We start from the raw sequence: 17,726 nt of genomic DNA on the forward strand, positions 1-17,726 counted from the left end.
CCAAGAACTTTCCTTTCGGTAAAGGCTTGGTAAGAATGTCAACAATTTGAACACCAGTGGAGATGTGATGGAGATTCACTGCTCCTCTCTGCACCATATCTAGGATATAGTGATACTTCATCTCAATATGCTTGGACTTATCATGAAACACAAGATTTTCCGCAAGACAAATCCCACTCTTATTGTCACAATATATAACTATTGTGTCTGGAACTTGCTTAAATAGTTCCCCAAAAAGCTTTCTCAGCCAAACTGCCTCATAGCTAGCAACAATGTATTCAGCTTCAACTGTACTCAGTGCGACAGACTTTTGCTTTTGCTCATCCAAGAGATCATGGCAGATCCCAAGCTAAATTAGCACCCAAAAGTGCTCTTTCTATCAGCAGAGTTACCAACCCAATCAACATCAGTATATCCATGAAGTCTTATTTTTAGCAGTATATTTCAATCCTAGATTGAGAGTTCCATTCAAGTATCTGAGGACATGTTTTGCAACAATCCAGTGGGCATGAAATGGATCAATCATATGCTGACTTAAAGTGTTTACAACAAAGCATATGTTAGGCTTACTGTTTACCAAAAACATTAAAGCACCAATGAGCTGTCTATACTTTGTGTGAAAGCACCAATGAGTTGTCTATGCTTTGTGGGATTTGCTAGACTAGGTCCTGCAACTTTGCCACATAATTTGTTAAAGTTCATTTCCATAGGAGTATGCATGGACTTACATTTTACCATAGCAAATCTTTCAAGAAGCTTAACATGTTTTCCTTGAGAAAGATAAATTTCACCAGGTCTTTGCCAGACCTCTAGACCCATAAAGTAATGCATCAAACCAAGGTCTTTCATTTCAAATTCAGGAGCTAACTCCGTCTTACACTGAAGGATAAGAGGTTCTCCGCCTGTTAAGAATAAATCATCAACATACAATACTAAAATCAAAGGTATACCTTGGATTGCTTTGAAGTAGAGTTTTGGGTTTGCACTGCTTCTTATGAAACCAAGCTTTATCAGGTAGCTATCAATGCGAGCATACCAAGCTCTTGGAGCTTGCGTCAACCCATATAAAGCTTTCTTTAGTTTTCATACATGAGTTTCCCTGTCATGCTCTTCAAAGCCTTGTGGCTGTTCCACAAATACTTCTTCATCGAGGAAGCCATGCAATAAAGTAGTTTTAACATCCATTTGGTGAAGAGTCCATCCCGGGCTTGCAGCTAAGGCAACAATAGATCGAATAGTAGTATATCGAGTTACAGGTGCAAAAATCTCATCATAATCTATTCCCTCTTTTTGAGAGAAACCTCTAGCCACAAATTTAGCCTTATATTTTTCAATACTACCATCTGCACCATGTTTAATTTTAAACAACCATTTGGAAGTGACAACAAATTTACCTTGAGGTCTATGAACCACTTCCCAAACATCATTCTGGATGATGGACTCGTATTCTTCAGTCATGGCATCTTTCTCGACTTGTACCTTTGCAGCTTCTTCAAAGGTGCATAGTTCTGCTTGAATGATGTTGCTCGTGGCAACAACATACCCTTGAAACCGACTTTGCTTTTTACTTTCTCTGAACGTTCCTCTTGGGGCAACGTGTTGTTCAACATCTTGCAACGTATCTCGCAACCATAGTGCTCTCTTTCTGGTAGGAGGATCATGTGGTGGAGAATCTAGAGGATCCATGGGACCCATTGGATGATCAACAAGTTGATTATCAAGTTCTAGTTTAGAGTTAGATGCAGCCCCTTTTTCATTATCAACTTGTCTTTCAGCAATGTTAGGAGGAGGAGAGTCTCTTGCTTTTCGAAGAGTTGCATCTTCATCAAATGTTACGTCTCTGCTAAACTTTATAGTTCTTTGACTAGGTACATAAATTCTATAAGCTTTTGAATTATCACAATAACCAACAAACATACCTTTCTTACCTGAAGCTTCTAGCTTGTTCATTTTCTCTTTTGGCACATGGAAGTATACAGGACAACCAAAGATTCTAAAATGACTCACCTAAGGCCTTTTACCAGTGAACACTTCTTCAGGAGTCTTATTTTTTAAGGCCTGATGAGGAGTTATATTTTGCACATAAACAACGGTATTTGCAGCTTCTCCCCACAGAAGCTTTGGTAGCTTTTGATCATGCAACATGGCTCTGACTGCTTCCATAATGATTCTATTCTTCCTCTCAGCCACACCATTTTGTTGTGGATTGTATGGCACAATGGTTTCTTTCTTTATTCTAGCGTCTTTGCAAAGATTATTAAAATCATTGGAGGTGAACTCTCCCCCATTATCAGATCTGAAAGCTTTGATCAATTTTCCAGTTTGATTTTCAGTTAGAGCCTTGAAATCTGTGAACATGTCAAATGCTTCTCCTTTCTTTTTCAAAAAGAATATCCATGTCTTGGGAGAAAAATTGTCAACAAAAATCATGAAATACAAGTAGCCACCAAGAGAAGTAACAAACATAGGTCCACATAAATCAAAATGTATGAGCTGAAGTACGTGACTAGATTTTGTTCTTCTTGAAGGGAATGGTCCCTTTCTATGCTTTCCACTTGCACATCTTGGGAAAAATCCTTCATGATCCATTATGATCTCAGGCATTCTAGAGACCATCTTCCTTACATGAGGTAAGGCTTTATAGTGTAGGTGAACAAATCTTCTGTGCAATAGCTCACACTAAAGATCGGTATTATGAACTAGTGCATGAATGGGTTTACCATTGACTTTGTAAAGCCCTTCACATCTTGATCCAAGAGTGAAGGCTTCTCTCATACTTGAGTTCAAAGGCCAGGTTAGAACTTTTCCATTAATAAAAACAACTTTCATTCCTTTATCTTCTAGAGCAGATATGGATACAAGTTTTTTTTTTCAAACCAGGTACATACAAAACTTTTGCAGAAAAATAGATTTTCCATCATCTAACTGAAATGAAACTGAACCATAACCTTAACTTGGTGAGTAGAATTATCTCCAAGGATAACATTTAAATTAGTCTCCCTCTCAATTAGATTAGAGAGTGCTTAACTCGTAAAATGTTTGGAAGCATCACTATCAACTAACCAACTATCAATTGAATCAACAAAAAAAGAACTGGAAAGAGCAGAAACAAGAAAATATTCTGATTGAGTTTTTGTTGCATTATTTCTATATCTTGGATTTCTTGTTTTTTTAGGATGCCATTTTCTTTGATTTTCAGAAGTCTTTTCTATAATCAGATTTATTTTTAAATCTAGTTGCCCTTCTTTCTTTACAGTCACGAGCAAAGTGACCATGCTTTTGATAGTTAAAGCATCTAACTTTTGACATGTCTAGTTCCCTATATTTGATTTGAAAGCATATATATATATATATATATATATATTACCTTCCTTTCTCTTGTCATAGGCTGTAAAAGTAGTAGGTTCTCCTTCTTCATGATGTGAAATTCTCCCTCTAGAGATTGTTCTGACCTCCTTTTGGATACCCTTTCCCATGAGCTCATTAAATGTGGGAATAGTGTTGATGTTGCTGATGGTGGTGACAAAAGTCTTCCATACAGGAGAAATGCCTTCAAGCGCAATTAACACAATTTCTAAGTCGAGTACAACTTCACCAACTGTTGATATTTGATTCCTAATTTTAGTCATTTTTAGGACATATGCTTGAACTGTCTCTCCTCTATTCATTTTGATGTCCTTCAGCTGATTCTTCAAGGCAATAATTTGGTTCAAGTTACTAATTACAAACATGCCAATTAGTTTGTTATATATTTCTTTAGCTTTCTTCAAACAGAAACATAAGTAATCAGATGATCACTAAGAGAATCAAGGATAATTTTCCTAGCTTTGATTTCACCCTTTTTATGTTTGGATTTGACAACAACACTTGAATTCTCTGGTGGATCAACTACTGTGCTTTCAACATACTCCAAAACTTCGTGTTCTTCAAGAGTGATATCTAGCCTTGCTTTCCATGGACCAAAGTTTGAAACATCATTCAGCTTCTCCTCTACCTTGAAGTAGGACGAAGTCATCTTGATCAAAAAACTTTGGCAGCAAGTGGGTCTCTTCAGGTGATCTTTGGTCTCCTTGGACTTGTCTTCACCAAGGCTCTGATACCATGTTAAAATCTGAAAGTTCTATGCAAAAATTTAAAATTTCTTTGCAAAAACTTGAAAGTTCTATGCAGAAAACTGAATGTACTTTGCAGAAATTTGAATGGAACTGAATGTACTTTGCAGAAATTTGAATAGAACTGAATGTACTTTGCAGAAAGCTGAATGTACTTTGCAGAACACTGAATTACTTTGCAGAAAACTGAATTTTCTATGTTGTTTCAATTACTTAGAATGCAGATTTATTTTTCAAAACTTTTCAGATCAACAATTGTAGATAGAACATAAACCTAAGAATCATATGAAGACAACCAAACACAAATATAAGACATAGAGAGTTATGTCCAATGACTAGGGCAAAACCCACAAGAGGAAAACCCAAATGATTCTTCTTCTATTAGATTTCTTCAATTGTTCAACAGAGTACAGAGAGAGAGAGAGAGAGAGAGAGAGAGAGAGTGAAAATGAATAAATTCACCAATGCCTAATCAACTTGCTGCTGAAGTGCTTTTGCTCTTTGCTTGAAAATCTCATTCTCTTGATCAAATCTTGTCCTTCACACTTGCTCTAGCTCTTTCCTTGCTCTCACTCTTCACTTGCTCTCACACTTCTCTTGCACACACTCAACACTAGTTCTCCTTCACAATGAACATGCTACTTTCAACTCTCACTTGCTCTTGTTTAAATAGATGAAAAGGGAGGAGAGGAGTTACAAAATGAATTCATGCCTTGAGCCAATAATAGGAGAATTGAATTCCACGAAGGAGGAATTGCTTTAGGAGAAATGTAATTCATCCCAAGAATAGAGAGAGAGACGTACACTTGCCTTGAGGAGTTACAATTCGAATTAGGGAGAAAGAGAGTTACAATTAGACATGAGAGAATATTTGTTGAGAGTTATAAATTGAATTGAATGAAGGAGTTATATGTGCATTTAATGAGGAGTTACAATTTTGAAATACATTGAATTAGTGAGGGAGAGTTACATTCTCTTAAGTGTAGAGTTACTATTTTATTCCAAGAGAGGTTCGATTTTCCAAGTAAGAGATTCTCAATTTAATTTACAAATTCCATGAGAGTTCGTTTTTTAGTAATCCATTAAAGGTAAATGACCTTAGACTATTTTATAAATAATAGTATCATAATAATAAAAATACTAGTAAAGATAAATATATTAATTCTTGACTTGTATAATCATGATTGATTTGATTTTAAGGTGGATTCCATATGTCAAGGTCATCTTTGATCATTTAGACACGACTTTCTATTTTTGGAAAGTCACTTCCAAATTGAGATGTGACTTACTATTTTTGGAAAGTCATTAGAATTGTTAGAAATGAAATTTTATTATAGGTGGTTCAAACAAAATTGAACGATATGATTTCTTTTAGGAGAAATTCATCCCTGAGCTGTCAAATTTTAACAATATGAAACTACATATATTTCTCTGTCAATTGGCTAAAATATCCCTTGTTCCTGGTCATATGACAGGATGCTCCACTGTTAATGTACCATACGCTGTTGGCCACTGAGCTTGCCATGTAAGCTATGAGCAAAAACTCTTCAAATTGAGAAGTGAACTCTTCCAACTCTGTTGATGCTGCCACGTGATCCTTCTTGGATCCCTTCCTCCTATTTGGACCCTTCGTGAAATAGTGCCCAAATTGATGACAAGAGAAACACTTAAGTTTACAGAGATCTTTCTTCTTGTCACTGTTGATTTGGGGTAGCATTAGATGTGCTCTAAGCCTCAAATTTTGCAGGGCAGCTTGGGCACAAGTATTCCAAAGAACCCAGAAAGCGTTTTGGGAAATTCCACCAGAAGTGATTTTATTAAAATAATTAATGTTTTTAATTTGGACCCTAAGTCTAAACTTAGGAAAATTAAAATATTAATGGGTATTAATTTAATCAGGGGTGAAACTTCTAGAAAAAGCCACAGATCAAGCCAAAACGATCTGAGCCTTATGTTTTAATCTAGGCCGTTGGTTGTCCAACATGAAGATATAAGAAGGGGCTTGAGGGTCATTTGGAAAACACACAGAGAGATCAAGGAAATTGATTTTCTGAAGTGAGAAGTTCTCAGGAGGAAAAAATCGATTGATGAGATCTTTTGTAGCAGAGGGGTAGTGAGAATCCAGAAGAAGGAATTTCTGGAGAGTAAGAGGTAGAGAGAGGACAAAAAGACGTCCAGAGGAAGGCTGACGCTAGCCGAAGTAGTGTTGACGTAGAGGCAGCGTAGTGCTTGAGGGGAAGTCGAGTTTCCTGCTGAGGGAAGTCAAATTTCAGTTGCCGAAAGTTGGGGTCTGAGTCCGGGAGGTAGAAGGCCGATTTCTCAGCCAAAAGAGGATCCAGAGGAGAGGTAGCGTAATACCCAGGAGGGGTGATGCAGAAACTACCCAGAGGCCACGCAGAGCCTCTAGAGCAGCAGGATCAGTCACTGATTCTCTAGTGACAGGGTGAGATCATTTCACCAGTCTTTTGTTCAATATTCTCTCTGTATTGGATTGCTAGTTGAACATCCTAGAATTGTACTCAGGTTTTCTCCTGCATAATAATAAAACTCTCAGAGCTGTTGCATCAGTTTTCCTGCATTGGGTTTTTCTGGGGACTTTTTGTCCAAAAATAACTGTCCTATGTGTTTCTATTTTCCTTGCTCAGTTTCTATGTTTCAGAATCATATTTAATTGGTGTAAGTTGCTTATTTCGTGAAGAAATATGAAATAAGCTTGTAATGTTATTTACAATTTAGGAGAAGTAGATTCAATTGGTTGCAGTAGGATTCTGTTAGTTCTAGGAATTTTCACTTGGTACTAGAGTAGTGCAGGTGAGACAAGAAGAGCAGTGCCAGAGAACCCAACGCTGAGTAGAGAAGAAGGTCGAATAGCTGCAGGAGGCAGTAGTTCGAATCCCGAGAGGGATTGCGTAGTCTAGGCCAGGAAGGTTGAATTTTCGAGGAAAGTCTCTCTCTGAATGAATTGACAAAGAGGAAAGACTTCTAGATCGAAATCTTGCCAAGCCAGAGGGAGCAGCGTAGAGCCTTAGCGTGAGGAAAGAGCTGGCGGGATGCAGTTTCTGCAAGTTGAGTGTTGGGCAGAAAAGCCGCTAGAAGGAAGAAGCAGATCACATAGTGAGGGAATACTTCCTCAGCGATTTCTTGCAGAGGAAATCAATATTTCTCATTTGCTGAGCAACAAAGGAGCAACAACTTACCAATTCCATCAGGGAGTGCGTTAGCTAGCTTAGGAGATATGCAATAGGGAGAAAGAGGGAGCTGTTTGACAGTTTTTGGAGGATATGGCAACCAGTGGCTTGAGGGATCAGGACAAGATGGACGGAGCTTCCAATTGCGTCATCTAGAAGGCTAGAATGACTTTCCTTCTAGATGAACATGCCCTCAAGACGTATGTTGATAATGTGGTAGCTGTCTCGATGGATGTAGATCCGCTGAAGAAGTACAGAGCTAAGATGGCTAAGGCGAAGAGGATGATCCTGGATGGAGTCAAGGATCACGTGGTGTGCCACGTTGAAAGCAAAGGAACCGCTAAGGAGATGTGGGATGCCTTGGCCACATTGTATCAGGGATCTTCTGAGTAGCGGAAGATGTACTTAGAGCAGAAGCTGAGATTTGCTCAGATGCAGAAGGGAGAACGTGTGGATCTGTTCCTCACGAAACTGAAGGAGACCCATGATGAGCTGTCAGCTGCGGGAATACACCTCAGGATTCAGAGTTAGTGACACTGACTCTAAATTCCGTCTCGAATGAGTGGCAAATCTTTGTCCAGAGTATCCTGGGCAAAGCAGCATTGCCAAATTGGGACAAGATGTGGGTAGCTCTAAAACAAGAAGAGCTGAGGAGAGACCTGCTCAAGGTCAAAGTTGATGGGAGTAACAACAACAGTTGGTCAAAGCCCAAAGTAGAGGAGGAGGATAACGCAACCCTTGCATCGAAGGGACAACAGGGGCAACAAAGACGAAAGAAGGATGTCTCCAAGGTGAAGTGCTTCAGATGTGGCGAGATGGGCCACTATGCATCCTAGTGTCCTTTGAAGAAAAAGGACAAGGATGAGAAGCACGATCCTAAGGTTGCAGCCGCAAAAATTGAACAGGAAGAGGAGTTCGCCATGACATTCGAGATACCTCCAGGAGGGAGTTGGGCTGATATAGAACTGTAGTTTGATAGAGTTACAGATGGGCATGATCCTTGAGGAGCCCACCTCTTGGATCATCACCTTGCTATGGGAGCCCATGATTAGTAGTAGCGGGATGGTGGAGTTTCAGTTGATGCCATGGAGTGTTGATTCGACAGATGCAATGGTTAGTAGCGCCAGAATGTGAGCAACGCAGAGTAGAGAGGCAGCAGTGCAAGGAGGCACAGTGCAGAGCTTCAGCAACGCAGTGGCTTCAGAAGAGAGCGTGGGACTAGCAGCAGTCAGGATTTCAGCATCAAGGTGTATCCACTGGATACTTGTCCAGTTTTGGGTGTTTTTAGTTGCTTCTCTCAGCAACTGAGTTGCAGTACGGATGCAGTGTTAGTAGTGGCAGTGCTAGCAGCATAGTAGATGCAACATTTGAGAGGGAGCTGTAGTACGGATGCAATGTTGGCAGTGGCAGTGTCAATAGTAGCAGCGCAGTAGTTGGTGGACAACATGTCCAAGCAATATGCAGTAGAGTGTATTGCTAGAGCACATTCCTTGCTAAGAGGGAGTGTTGATTTGGGGTGCATTGGATATGCTCTAAGCCACAAATTTTGAAGGGAGGCTTGGGCAGAGGCATTCAAAGAACCCAAAAAGCGTTTTGGGAAACTCCACCCAGAAGTGATTTTATTAAAATAATTAATATTTTTAATAAGGACCCTAAGTCTAAACTTAGGAAAATTAAAATATTAATGGGTATTAATCTAATCAGGGGTGAAACTTCTAGAAAAAGCCACAGATCAAGCCAAAACAATTTGAGCCTTTGATTATGTTTTAATCTAGGCTGTTGGTTGTCCAATAGGAAGATATAAGAAGGGGCTTGAGGGTCATTTGGAAAACACACAGAGAGATCAAGGAAATCGATTTTCTGAAGTGAGAAGTTCTCAGGAGGAAAAATCGATTGAGGAGATCTTTTGCAGTAGAGGGGCAGTGAGAATCCAGAAGAAGGAATTTCCAGAGAGTACGAGGCAGAAAGAGGACATAAATACCTCCAGAGGAAGGTTGACACTGGCCCACGCAGAGGAAACACAGTGCTTGAGGGGAAGTCGAGTTTCTTGCTGAGGGGAGTCGAATTTCAGTCGGAAGTCGGGGTGCAAGTCCGGGAGGCAGAAGGTCGATTTCATAGCCAGCAGAGGATCTAGAGGAGAGGTAGCGTAATACCCAGGAGGGGTGACGCAGAAATTGCCCAGAGTGACGCAGTTATGCATAGAGGCCATGCAGAGGGTGACGCAGAGCCTCTAGAGCAGCAAGATTAGTCACTGATTCTCCAGTGACAGGGTGAGATCATTTCACCAGTCTTTTGTTTAGTATTCTCTCTGTATTGTATTGCTAGTTGAGCATCCTAGAATTGTACTCAAATTTTCTTATGCATAATAATAAAACCCTCAAAGTTGCTGCACCGGTTTCTCGCATTGGGTTTTTCCATGGACTTTTTGTCCAAAAATAACTGTCTTATGTGTTTCTATTTTCCTTGCTAAGTTTCTATGTTTCAGAATCATATTTAATTGGTGTAGGTTGCTTCAGTAATTGACTTCAATGTTTGATGAAGAAATTTGAAATAAGCTTGTAATGTTATTTACAATCTAGGAGAAATAGATTCAGCTTCTTGCAATAAGATTCCTGAGATTGTTAGATCTAGGAATTTTCACACTTGCTTCTTGAACTAGTCTTGGCCTCTCTTGTATTTTTCTCGCCCTTGGCCTTTCCCCCTTTGCCAACTAGGGAAAAGTTTTCCTATTGCTTAGTCTTCGCATGAGATCCAAATTTAACTTGCTTCTGGATCTCCTCTTGCACGCAATCACTTCATAGCAACTCCCAATCTAGAAGCTTTTCTTTGCCACTTACTGCATCAGTGAAGTTTTCCCATGACTTGGGAAAGCCCAATAGTGCAAAATTGACAAGGTCTCTATCCGAAATTGTCTCCCCAAATCCGTCTAAATTGTCCTTCACTTGGGTGAATCTGGTCAGGTAAGAAATCACAGAGTTAGACTTAGTCATCTTGGTACTTTTGAGTTTATATCTGAGTACCAGTTTCTTGGCCTCACTCGTACCTTGGTACAACCCTAAGATAGTTGTCCAAATGGCTCTAGCTGTCTTTTTTTTTGAAATGTGAGGTATGATATGATCCTTGACTCCTTCAAGGATTATTCTTTTGGCCTTTGCGTCCTTCTTATTATGGCGGGCCAGTTGCTCAAGATTTGTTGGTGCAGCTGGTGGACTCTCCACAAATTCCCAAACTCCCTGCTCCAATACTATACTAATCCTCTCCTTTCAAGAACAAAAAATTGAGGCCCCATTGTAGAAAATCCACGAAATTCTGCAATTGTTAATATGAACAATCTGAAACTAATTTCTTTTCATATAGACACAAAATTTCTCTATTTATTTTGCAATGGAATAGGAACAAAAATAAATAGAGTCACACAATAATCAAGGCACAATTTTTCTTGGGAACCTAACTGGGAAAACCCTCTGCTAGTTGTAGAAATTTTATTGACAAGGTTTGAGCAAATATAATTTATTACAAGGCAAATTGTTTCATTAGAGAACTGACTGTTCTCACTGCTAATACTTAGCTGAAACCTACTTGCAAGAAACCCCTGTTTGATCTCCTATATCGTTGCGCTGGCCTGGAAATTTCCTCCTATTTCCTAACGCAGAGCAGCAAGAATTTCCTCTGCCAAAACTCTGCGTATAGATCTCTCCTTCACACTCTTCCTAGCTCTGCTAGCTCACACACCAAAACTGGTGCAATCTCTCACAAACCCGTGAGCTCTATTGTCTTGTCTCACAACCTTGTGCTCACAAAACAATGAATACAATTGTGCCTTTTGATGTCCTTATAAGCACTTCAAATTAGCTAATTCTGGCAAGTTGACGCAGGGTTTACCCCCGCTTACACCCACAATATGCATGTACCATGCATAAACACATTTGTCCCAGGAATTTCACTCTCTAAGGTTCAACAATCTTCAACCATCAGTGGTTAAGGACCCTTTTCTTAACAAACTTCATATGCGGAATTATTCAATATAATAGCCCACACTTTCAATCTCCTCTATCGGGACTTATTCACCCTTATAAACTTTCATTAACCCTTAAGCCCGCACATTAAACCTTCACTTCTATAAACTTTGGTTATACTGGACTTAACACATGAAAACCCTTTATCGGCGCTATATTCCAATTATAACCCTTTTATAACAGAAATGCACTTAAAACATACCTTTCCGCCTTAATATGGCCTTTGCACAAATATCAATGCTTTACCTTTATCGCAATCGGGGTATCGCTCTTCCGCGGGTCACATTACACACTCCTTCCACTTTCCCGATATGCGATCACACTGTCGGAACACATTATTGGCGCTTTTACATTAAAAACCCGGACCATTCATTCTATCGGAAAATATGGGAAACACGGGAATACAAAGGAAAATCCGCTCCAAACCATAAAGCTGGACTTCAGACATTATAAACCTGCATTCATAATTGTCGCTAGGTCTGCACTCATCCATCGCCTTTCCATTGCGCTCTCCATTCAAACTTAGATCAACGATCAAACAACTTGCATTATAACCTCTACTGTTGATCTACCCTTAATAGATCCGACGGCTCGCCCCGATTTCGGGTAGATAATAAGCATGGGGTTTAACCCCCCGATAAAGCGATTTCCCCTCTCCACTACTCTGCTACGTGTCACATTATGAATGGAATCAGAGCCAATTAGTAAAAACCGCTTACGACCCTTCCTTCTGCCCGAAATCCACTTTCCTGCCTTCGAATACTATTCTTCGCCGATTATCCTTCGCACTGCTTCAGCATTCGATGATCGTCGATCTATGAGATCGATGGTTCTTGTTCGTTGTCTCCTGCGCCGTTGATCTATTAGATCCAACGGTACTTATGCTTCGACGACTTGCTTCTTCCTTTGTCCTTTCCTTTATGGTTTTCGCTTTTTCTTCAGTGTTTCCTCTGTGGTTCAGGTTTCTTCAAATGGTGTTATTCTTCCGCTTCCACTGCTCAACTTCTCTGAGCTTAACTCCTCAGCGAATTCTCACTTTGCTACTTCTCTCCAGAGCTTCACTTTGTTTCTTCAATTGGATTCTAAGACCCATTATGATTCCTCTGAATCATTCTCTCCTCTGCGTATCTACAGAACTCTGCCTGCAACCTTCTGTTACAGAACCTACGAATTCACAACTTACGTGTAATTCATTCATTAAATACTCATTCCACACACTACCACAGTTAGGAATAAACCTCTGTATATATAAGTATAAACAAATGATTACATTCGAGACTCTCTGTCTCTCACAGGCCTGATCTTCAGTATCAGTGGCCTCCTCCCTTTACTCTGCCTGTAGGCTTACATTTATACCAGAAAGGTCCTGTTGAACTAATTCTGGTTCAATTCCTAAATCTACTGAACTGACTCCTAGATGTCCTCTATGTCCACTTTTAACTTATCCCTAAGAACTCTCTCTAGTTCCTCGAATCATGAAACTACCTTAAGAGTTATAATTGACTTCTAACTCTCTTGTCATTATTAACCACTCATGTTCTCCTTTATTTGAGAGCATTTACAAACATCCTCACATTATCTAATTAATTCCTATTCTAATAACTCAAAAGCCTAAATATTACATTAATTCAACACTTAGGAACCTAACTTCCTAAAACACATGACCCCCCTATGTCTACTAAATTACAATGATTTTCCTTGGGTTGAATGCTCCTGCATCAGACTCCCAAAGTAGAAAATATTCATGATCTCCTGATCATGTGTCTTCATAAGTTGATTGAAAAACCTCCAGGGTCCCAAACTTTAGTTTGTAGCTGCTCAAATGTTCTTTTGTTGCTTCTGTACTTCTGTTGTCTTCTGCTCCATCTTCTTCTCCTTGTCAATTAGGTTCAAGTTCCGATTGATCATCCTTCTTGCTGTCATCAACTTTCTCTCTATGGCTTGTTTCATCATCAGCTGCCACAATTCTTCAATTTCTTTTTCCAACACATCTTTGGACTGGTCCATACTCTGCCTCTTGCTTCTTCTTCTTTCTCTTTGCTTCAAGTTGTTGCTGCTGTCCACTAACTCTTCAAACAACTGTTGGTTACTTTTACTTTGTAGTTGTTGGTTTACTTTTTCTTCTACTTTTGCTCTTGTTCCAACTTTTGCTTTGTCTCCTATGCTAACTGCCTCCCTTTCATCCTTACCCTCTTTCATGATTATTTCTGTTTGTACTGAATCATGACTTTCCAACATTCTCTCCAGCAATTTAGCATCTCTGTTCCATGGATTAAATTCTTCCACAGAATCTTCTTCTTTCATTTTTATTTGGCTGTTCATCTGTGCCAAATCTCCTCCAGCGTTTGCAACAAAACCTACCCTCACAAAACACTTGTTAAAATAAAAAACATAAGGCTTCTGTGCCTTATCTTCCTTTGGCAACAATTTAGTTTGCTACTCTGTTTCTTTCTCCTCTATCAGCACATCAGTATGCCGGTTTGAATTCTCAGAAGAACTCATGAGACTGTTAACTAGTCTCTCTTCCACATCATCTGCTCTAATGATGTCTTCCTACTCTTGTCCACTGTAGTGAAGTCCTTTTTTTGTAGTGTCAATTTGCTGAACTTTCATTACCATCTCCTTTTTCTTATGATTGTCATTGATGACAATTTTTTTGTCTTCTTTTTTTCAGCAATCTATCTTGAACATTTATCATCTGTTTTTCAAACTCCCTTCTTTGAAAGTCTAATTTTCTATATAACTCAATAATTTCAATTGGAGTAGAATTTGGAAATTTCACACAATTTTCCATACCTTCCTTTGTTATTGATAAATCATCAGATGTCCTTTTTCCCAAGGTTAAATCCTTTGCATAGGTTTCTTCCTTCTTAACATCTTTCAGTAGATTTCCTTCTCTTTTTTTGACTGTTTCAATAGCTTCCATGGCTATTTCCATTGTGCCTATCATCATAGTGAATTGATGATCCTTTACTATGTTTTCAGCTAACATAGTCTCTTCTTCAAGTTTGCCTTTAATGTCTTGTTGTTTACCTTCTCCAAGAGCTACCCTTGTCTCACCATCTGCATTAATCTTCTCCTGCATTTGTTTTTCATCAAAACCATTAATCAAACTCATTTGATTACCTTTCTGAGAAAATATTCTTTCATTCTTCATTAGAATAAGATCCTGATTCCTCATCTCTATGACAGCTTCTATAGACTCATCCATAGGCTTTTTCTTTTGTATGCAGTCAAATTCTTCTTCTTTTGAGAAGTTTTCTTTGTCACCTTTTACTTCTAGACCTTCATTTACTCTGAAGATATCTTCAAAAGGTTGCTTTTCTCTTGCAATACCTGCCTTCATACACAAACTATCAGTTTTAAAAACATAAGACCTTGTGGTCTCACTTGATGTTTCAACCACCATATCTCCTTGTTGTTCCAAGTTCTCTTTATGACTCAGAAATTTTTCGATGGTCTCCTCTTCAATCTCCTCAAGCCCTTCACTTGGTTGCTTGATATCTTTCCCCAACTGTATATGAGACCTATCTATCTCATCTTCTTCTAGAACAGAATTTAGATTCTGCTTGTCTTCTTCCTCCTTTATGACAATATCAGCAAATTGTCCTTCTTTACATGTTTCACCTGCAAACATACACAAATTGTCAGATTTAAAACCATGTGACCCTTTGGCCTCACTTGAAGTTTCAGTCTTCAAGTCTTCATCTTCACTTAGAACTTCACTCTGTTCTCCTTCACAAGTGGACACTTTCATTTTCATTTCCAACTCAGCTTCTTTGAGTTTTTCCATCAGCCATCTTACTTGCCTCTACTGTAGCCTTCTCTGCAACTTATGCCACTTCACTGGCTTCTTCCTCAAGACCCAACCTAGTCTTTGGCTTTCCTCAAGTATTCTCCTTAATGCATCGAGTTGTTCTTTTAACTCTGCAATCTCTTTGTCAATTTCCTCTTGACTCATCCTCTTGCCATTTGCCTTGGCATCCCCTTTCTTCATCTTTTTTCTGCTGTGGTCTTCTTCAGAACCTCTGCTATGACTATTAGTAGTCATCTTCTTTTTCTCTATCTTCATGAGCTCCTCACTCACTCACTATGAGCTGCATTAAAGCCTCTGCAACAACAAATCCTCCTTGTTGCAACTTACCTCACCAAGCTTTCCTCTGTACTTGGTCTTTTGGCAAGCCCTTGGTTCTCTATCTCTGGAACCTCCTTTGAGCACTTCTCTCTGCTCCTTCTAGGCTTCAACTCATCTGCACTTCTCAAGAACACAACTGTCCTCTTGTATTTCAATCACAATGAAATACTTGGTTCTGACCACCTCTTCTTTCACTTAGAAAGTCTTACCAGCTTCCTTCATCCCTTAGCAATTCTACCCACATCCTCTGTGGAATTGCCTTTGTGATCTGCAACAATCCCTCTGCAGTAACAAGTCTCCTTCTTGCTACATATGCCTCACTAAGCTTCTCTCCTTTGAGCTCAGTCTTTTAGCATCTCTTTGGTTCTTTCCTTTGGAACCAATTGAGCACTCCTTGCTCTAGATTGTTGCAACTTTCTCACCTTCTTATGCTGTCACCTGCATATCAATGTATAAACACACATTCTCAAATCAAAACAGAACATATCACCTCACCTTCAAGATCTCAGCATGATCTTGTTTCACCATTCCACCTGTACCTTGAATGGATTGTCCTCTGTTTCTTGCATCTGCAAGTTTTGCTACACATCGCCTCTGTGTGCCTACTTTCTGTCAAATCAGAATCTGATCCTCCCTTGCCTGCATAAACATCTTTGACACATAACTTTGTTCGCATTCTTTCACATAGAATTTATTTGTTCTGTTTTAATACCAATTGTTTCAATTACAACGCTGCTTTGATACCACTAATGACGCAGGGTTTACCTTTGCTTACGCCCACAATATGTATGTACCATGCATAAACACATTTGTCCCAGGAATTTCACTCTCTAAGGTTCAACAGTCTTCAACCATCAATGGTTAAGGACCCTTTTCTTAATAAACTTCATATGCGGAATTATTCAATATAATAGCCCAGACTTTCAATCTCCTCTATCGGGACTTATTCACCCTTATAAACCTTCATTAACCCTTAAGCCCGCACATTAAACCTTCACTTTATAAACTTTGGTTATACTGGACTTAACACATGAAAACCCTTTATCGGCGCTATATTTCTATTATAACCCTTTTATAACAGAAATGCACTTAAAACATACCTTTCCGCCTTAATATGGCCTTTGCACAAATATCAATGCTTTACCTTTATCGCAATCGGGGTATCGCTCTTCCGCGGGTCACATTACACACTCCTTCCACTTTCCCGATATGCGATCACACTGTCGGAACACATTATTGGCGCTTTTACATTAAAAACCCGGACCATTCATTCTATCGGAAAATATGGGAAACACGGGAATACAAAGGAAAACCCGCTCCAAACCATAAAGCCGGACTTCAAACATTATAAACCCGCATTCATAATTGTCGTCGGGTCCGCACTCATCCATCGCCTTTCCATTGCGCTCTCCATTCAAACTCCGATTAGCGATCAAACAACTTGCGTTATAACCTCCATCGTTGATCTACCCTTAATAGATCCGACGGCTCACCCCGATTTCGGGTAGATAATAAGCATGGGGTTTAACCGCCCGATAAAGTGGTTTCCCCTCTCCACTACTCTGCTACGTGTCACGTTATGAATGGAATTGGAGCCAATTAGTAAAAACCGCTTACGACCATTCCTTCTGCCCGAAATCCACTTTCCTGCCTTCGAATACTATTCTTCGCCGATTATCCTCCGCACTCCTTCAGCATTCGATGACCGTCGATCTATGAGATCAATGGTTCTCGTTCCTTGTCTCCTGCGCCGTTGATCTATAAGATCCAACGATACTTATGCTTCGACGACTCGCTTCTTCCTTCGTCCTTTCCTTTATGGTTTTCGCTGTTTCTTCAACGTTTCCTCTGTGGTTCAGGTTTTTTCAAAGGGTTTCATTCTTTCGCTTCCACTGCTCAACTTCTGTGAGCTTAACTCCTCTGCGAATTCTCACTTCGCTACTTCTCTCCAGAGCTTCACTCTGTTTCTTTAATTGGATTCTAAGACCTGTGATGATTCCTTTGAATCATTCTCTCCTCTGCGTATCTATAGAACTCTACCTGCAACCTTCTGTTACAGAACCTACGAATTCACAACTTACATGTAATTCATTCATTAAATACTCATTCCACACACTAACACAGTTAGGAATAAACCTCTGTATATATAAGTATAAACAAATGATTACATTCGAGACTCTCTGTCTCTCACAGGCCTAATCTTCAGTATCAGTGGCCTTCTCCATTTACTGTGCCCGTAAGCTTACATTTATACTAGAAAGGTCCTGTTGAACTA

The 17,726-nt window shown here is 39.5% G+C and overlaps 1 protein-coding gene across 1 annotated transcript in view; it reads left to right on the forward strand.

Moving 5' to 3' along the window:
* Positions 1–17,726, forward strand: part of LOC149187090 (protein mago nashi homolog 2) — a 92,042-nt gene that overhangs the window by 67,160 nt on the left and 7,156 nt on the right. The gene's annotated exons all lie outside the window — the stretch shown is intronic.

This window comes from Pinus tabuliformis, chromosome 3_1 (assembly GCF_031772625.1).
Source record: "Pinus tabuliformis cultivar Carrire ecotype Pingquan chromosome 3_1, CPIR1, whole genome shotgun sequence".
In the NCBI taxonomy this organism is placed as follows: Eukaryota; Viridiplantae; Streptophyta; class Pinopsida; order Pinales; family Pinaceae; genus Pinus; species Pinus tabuliformis.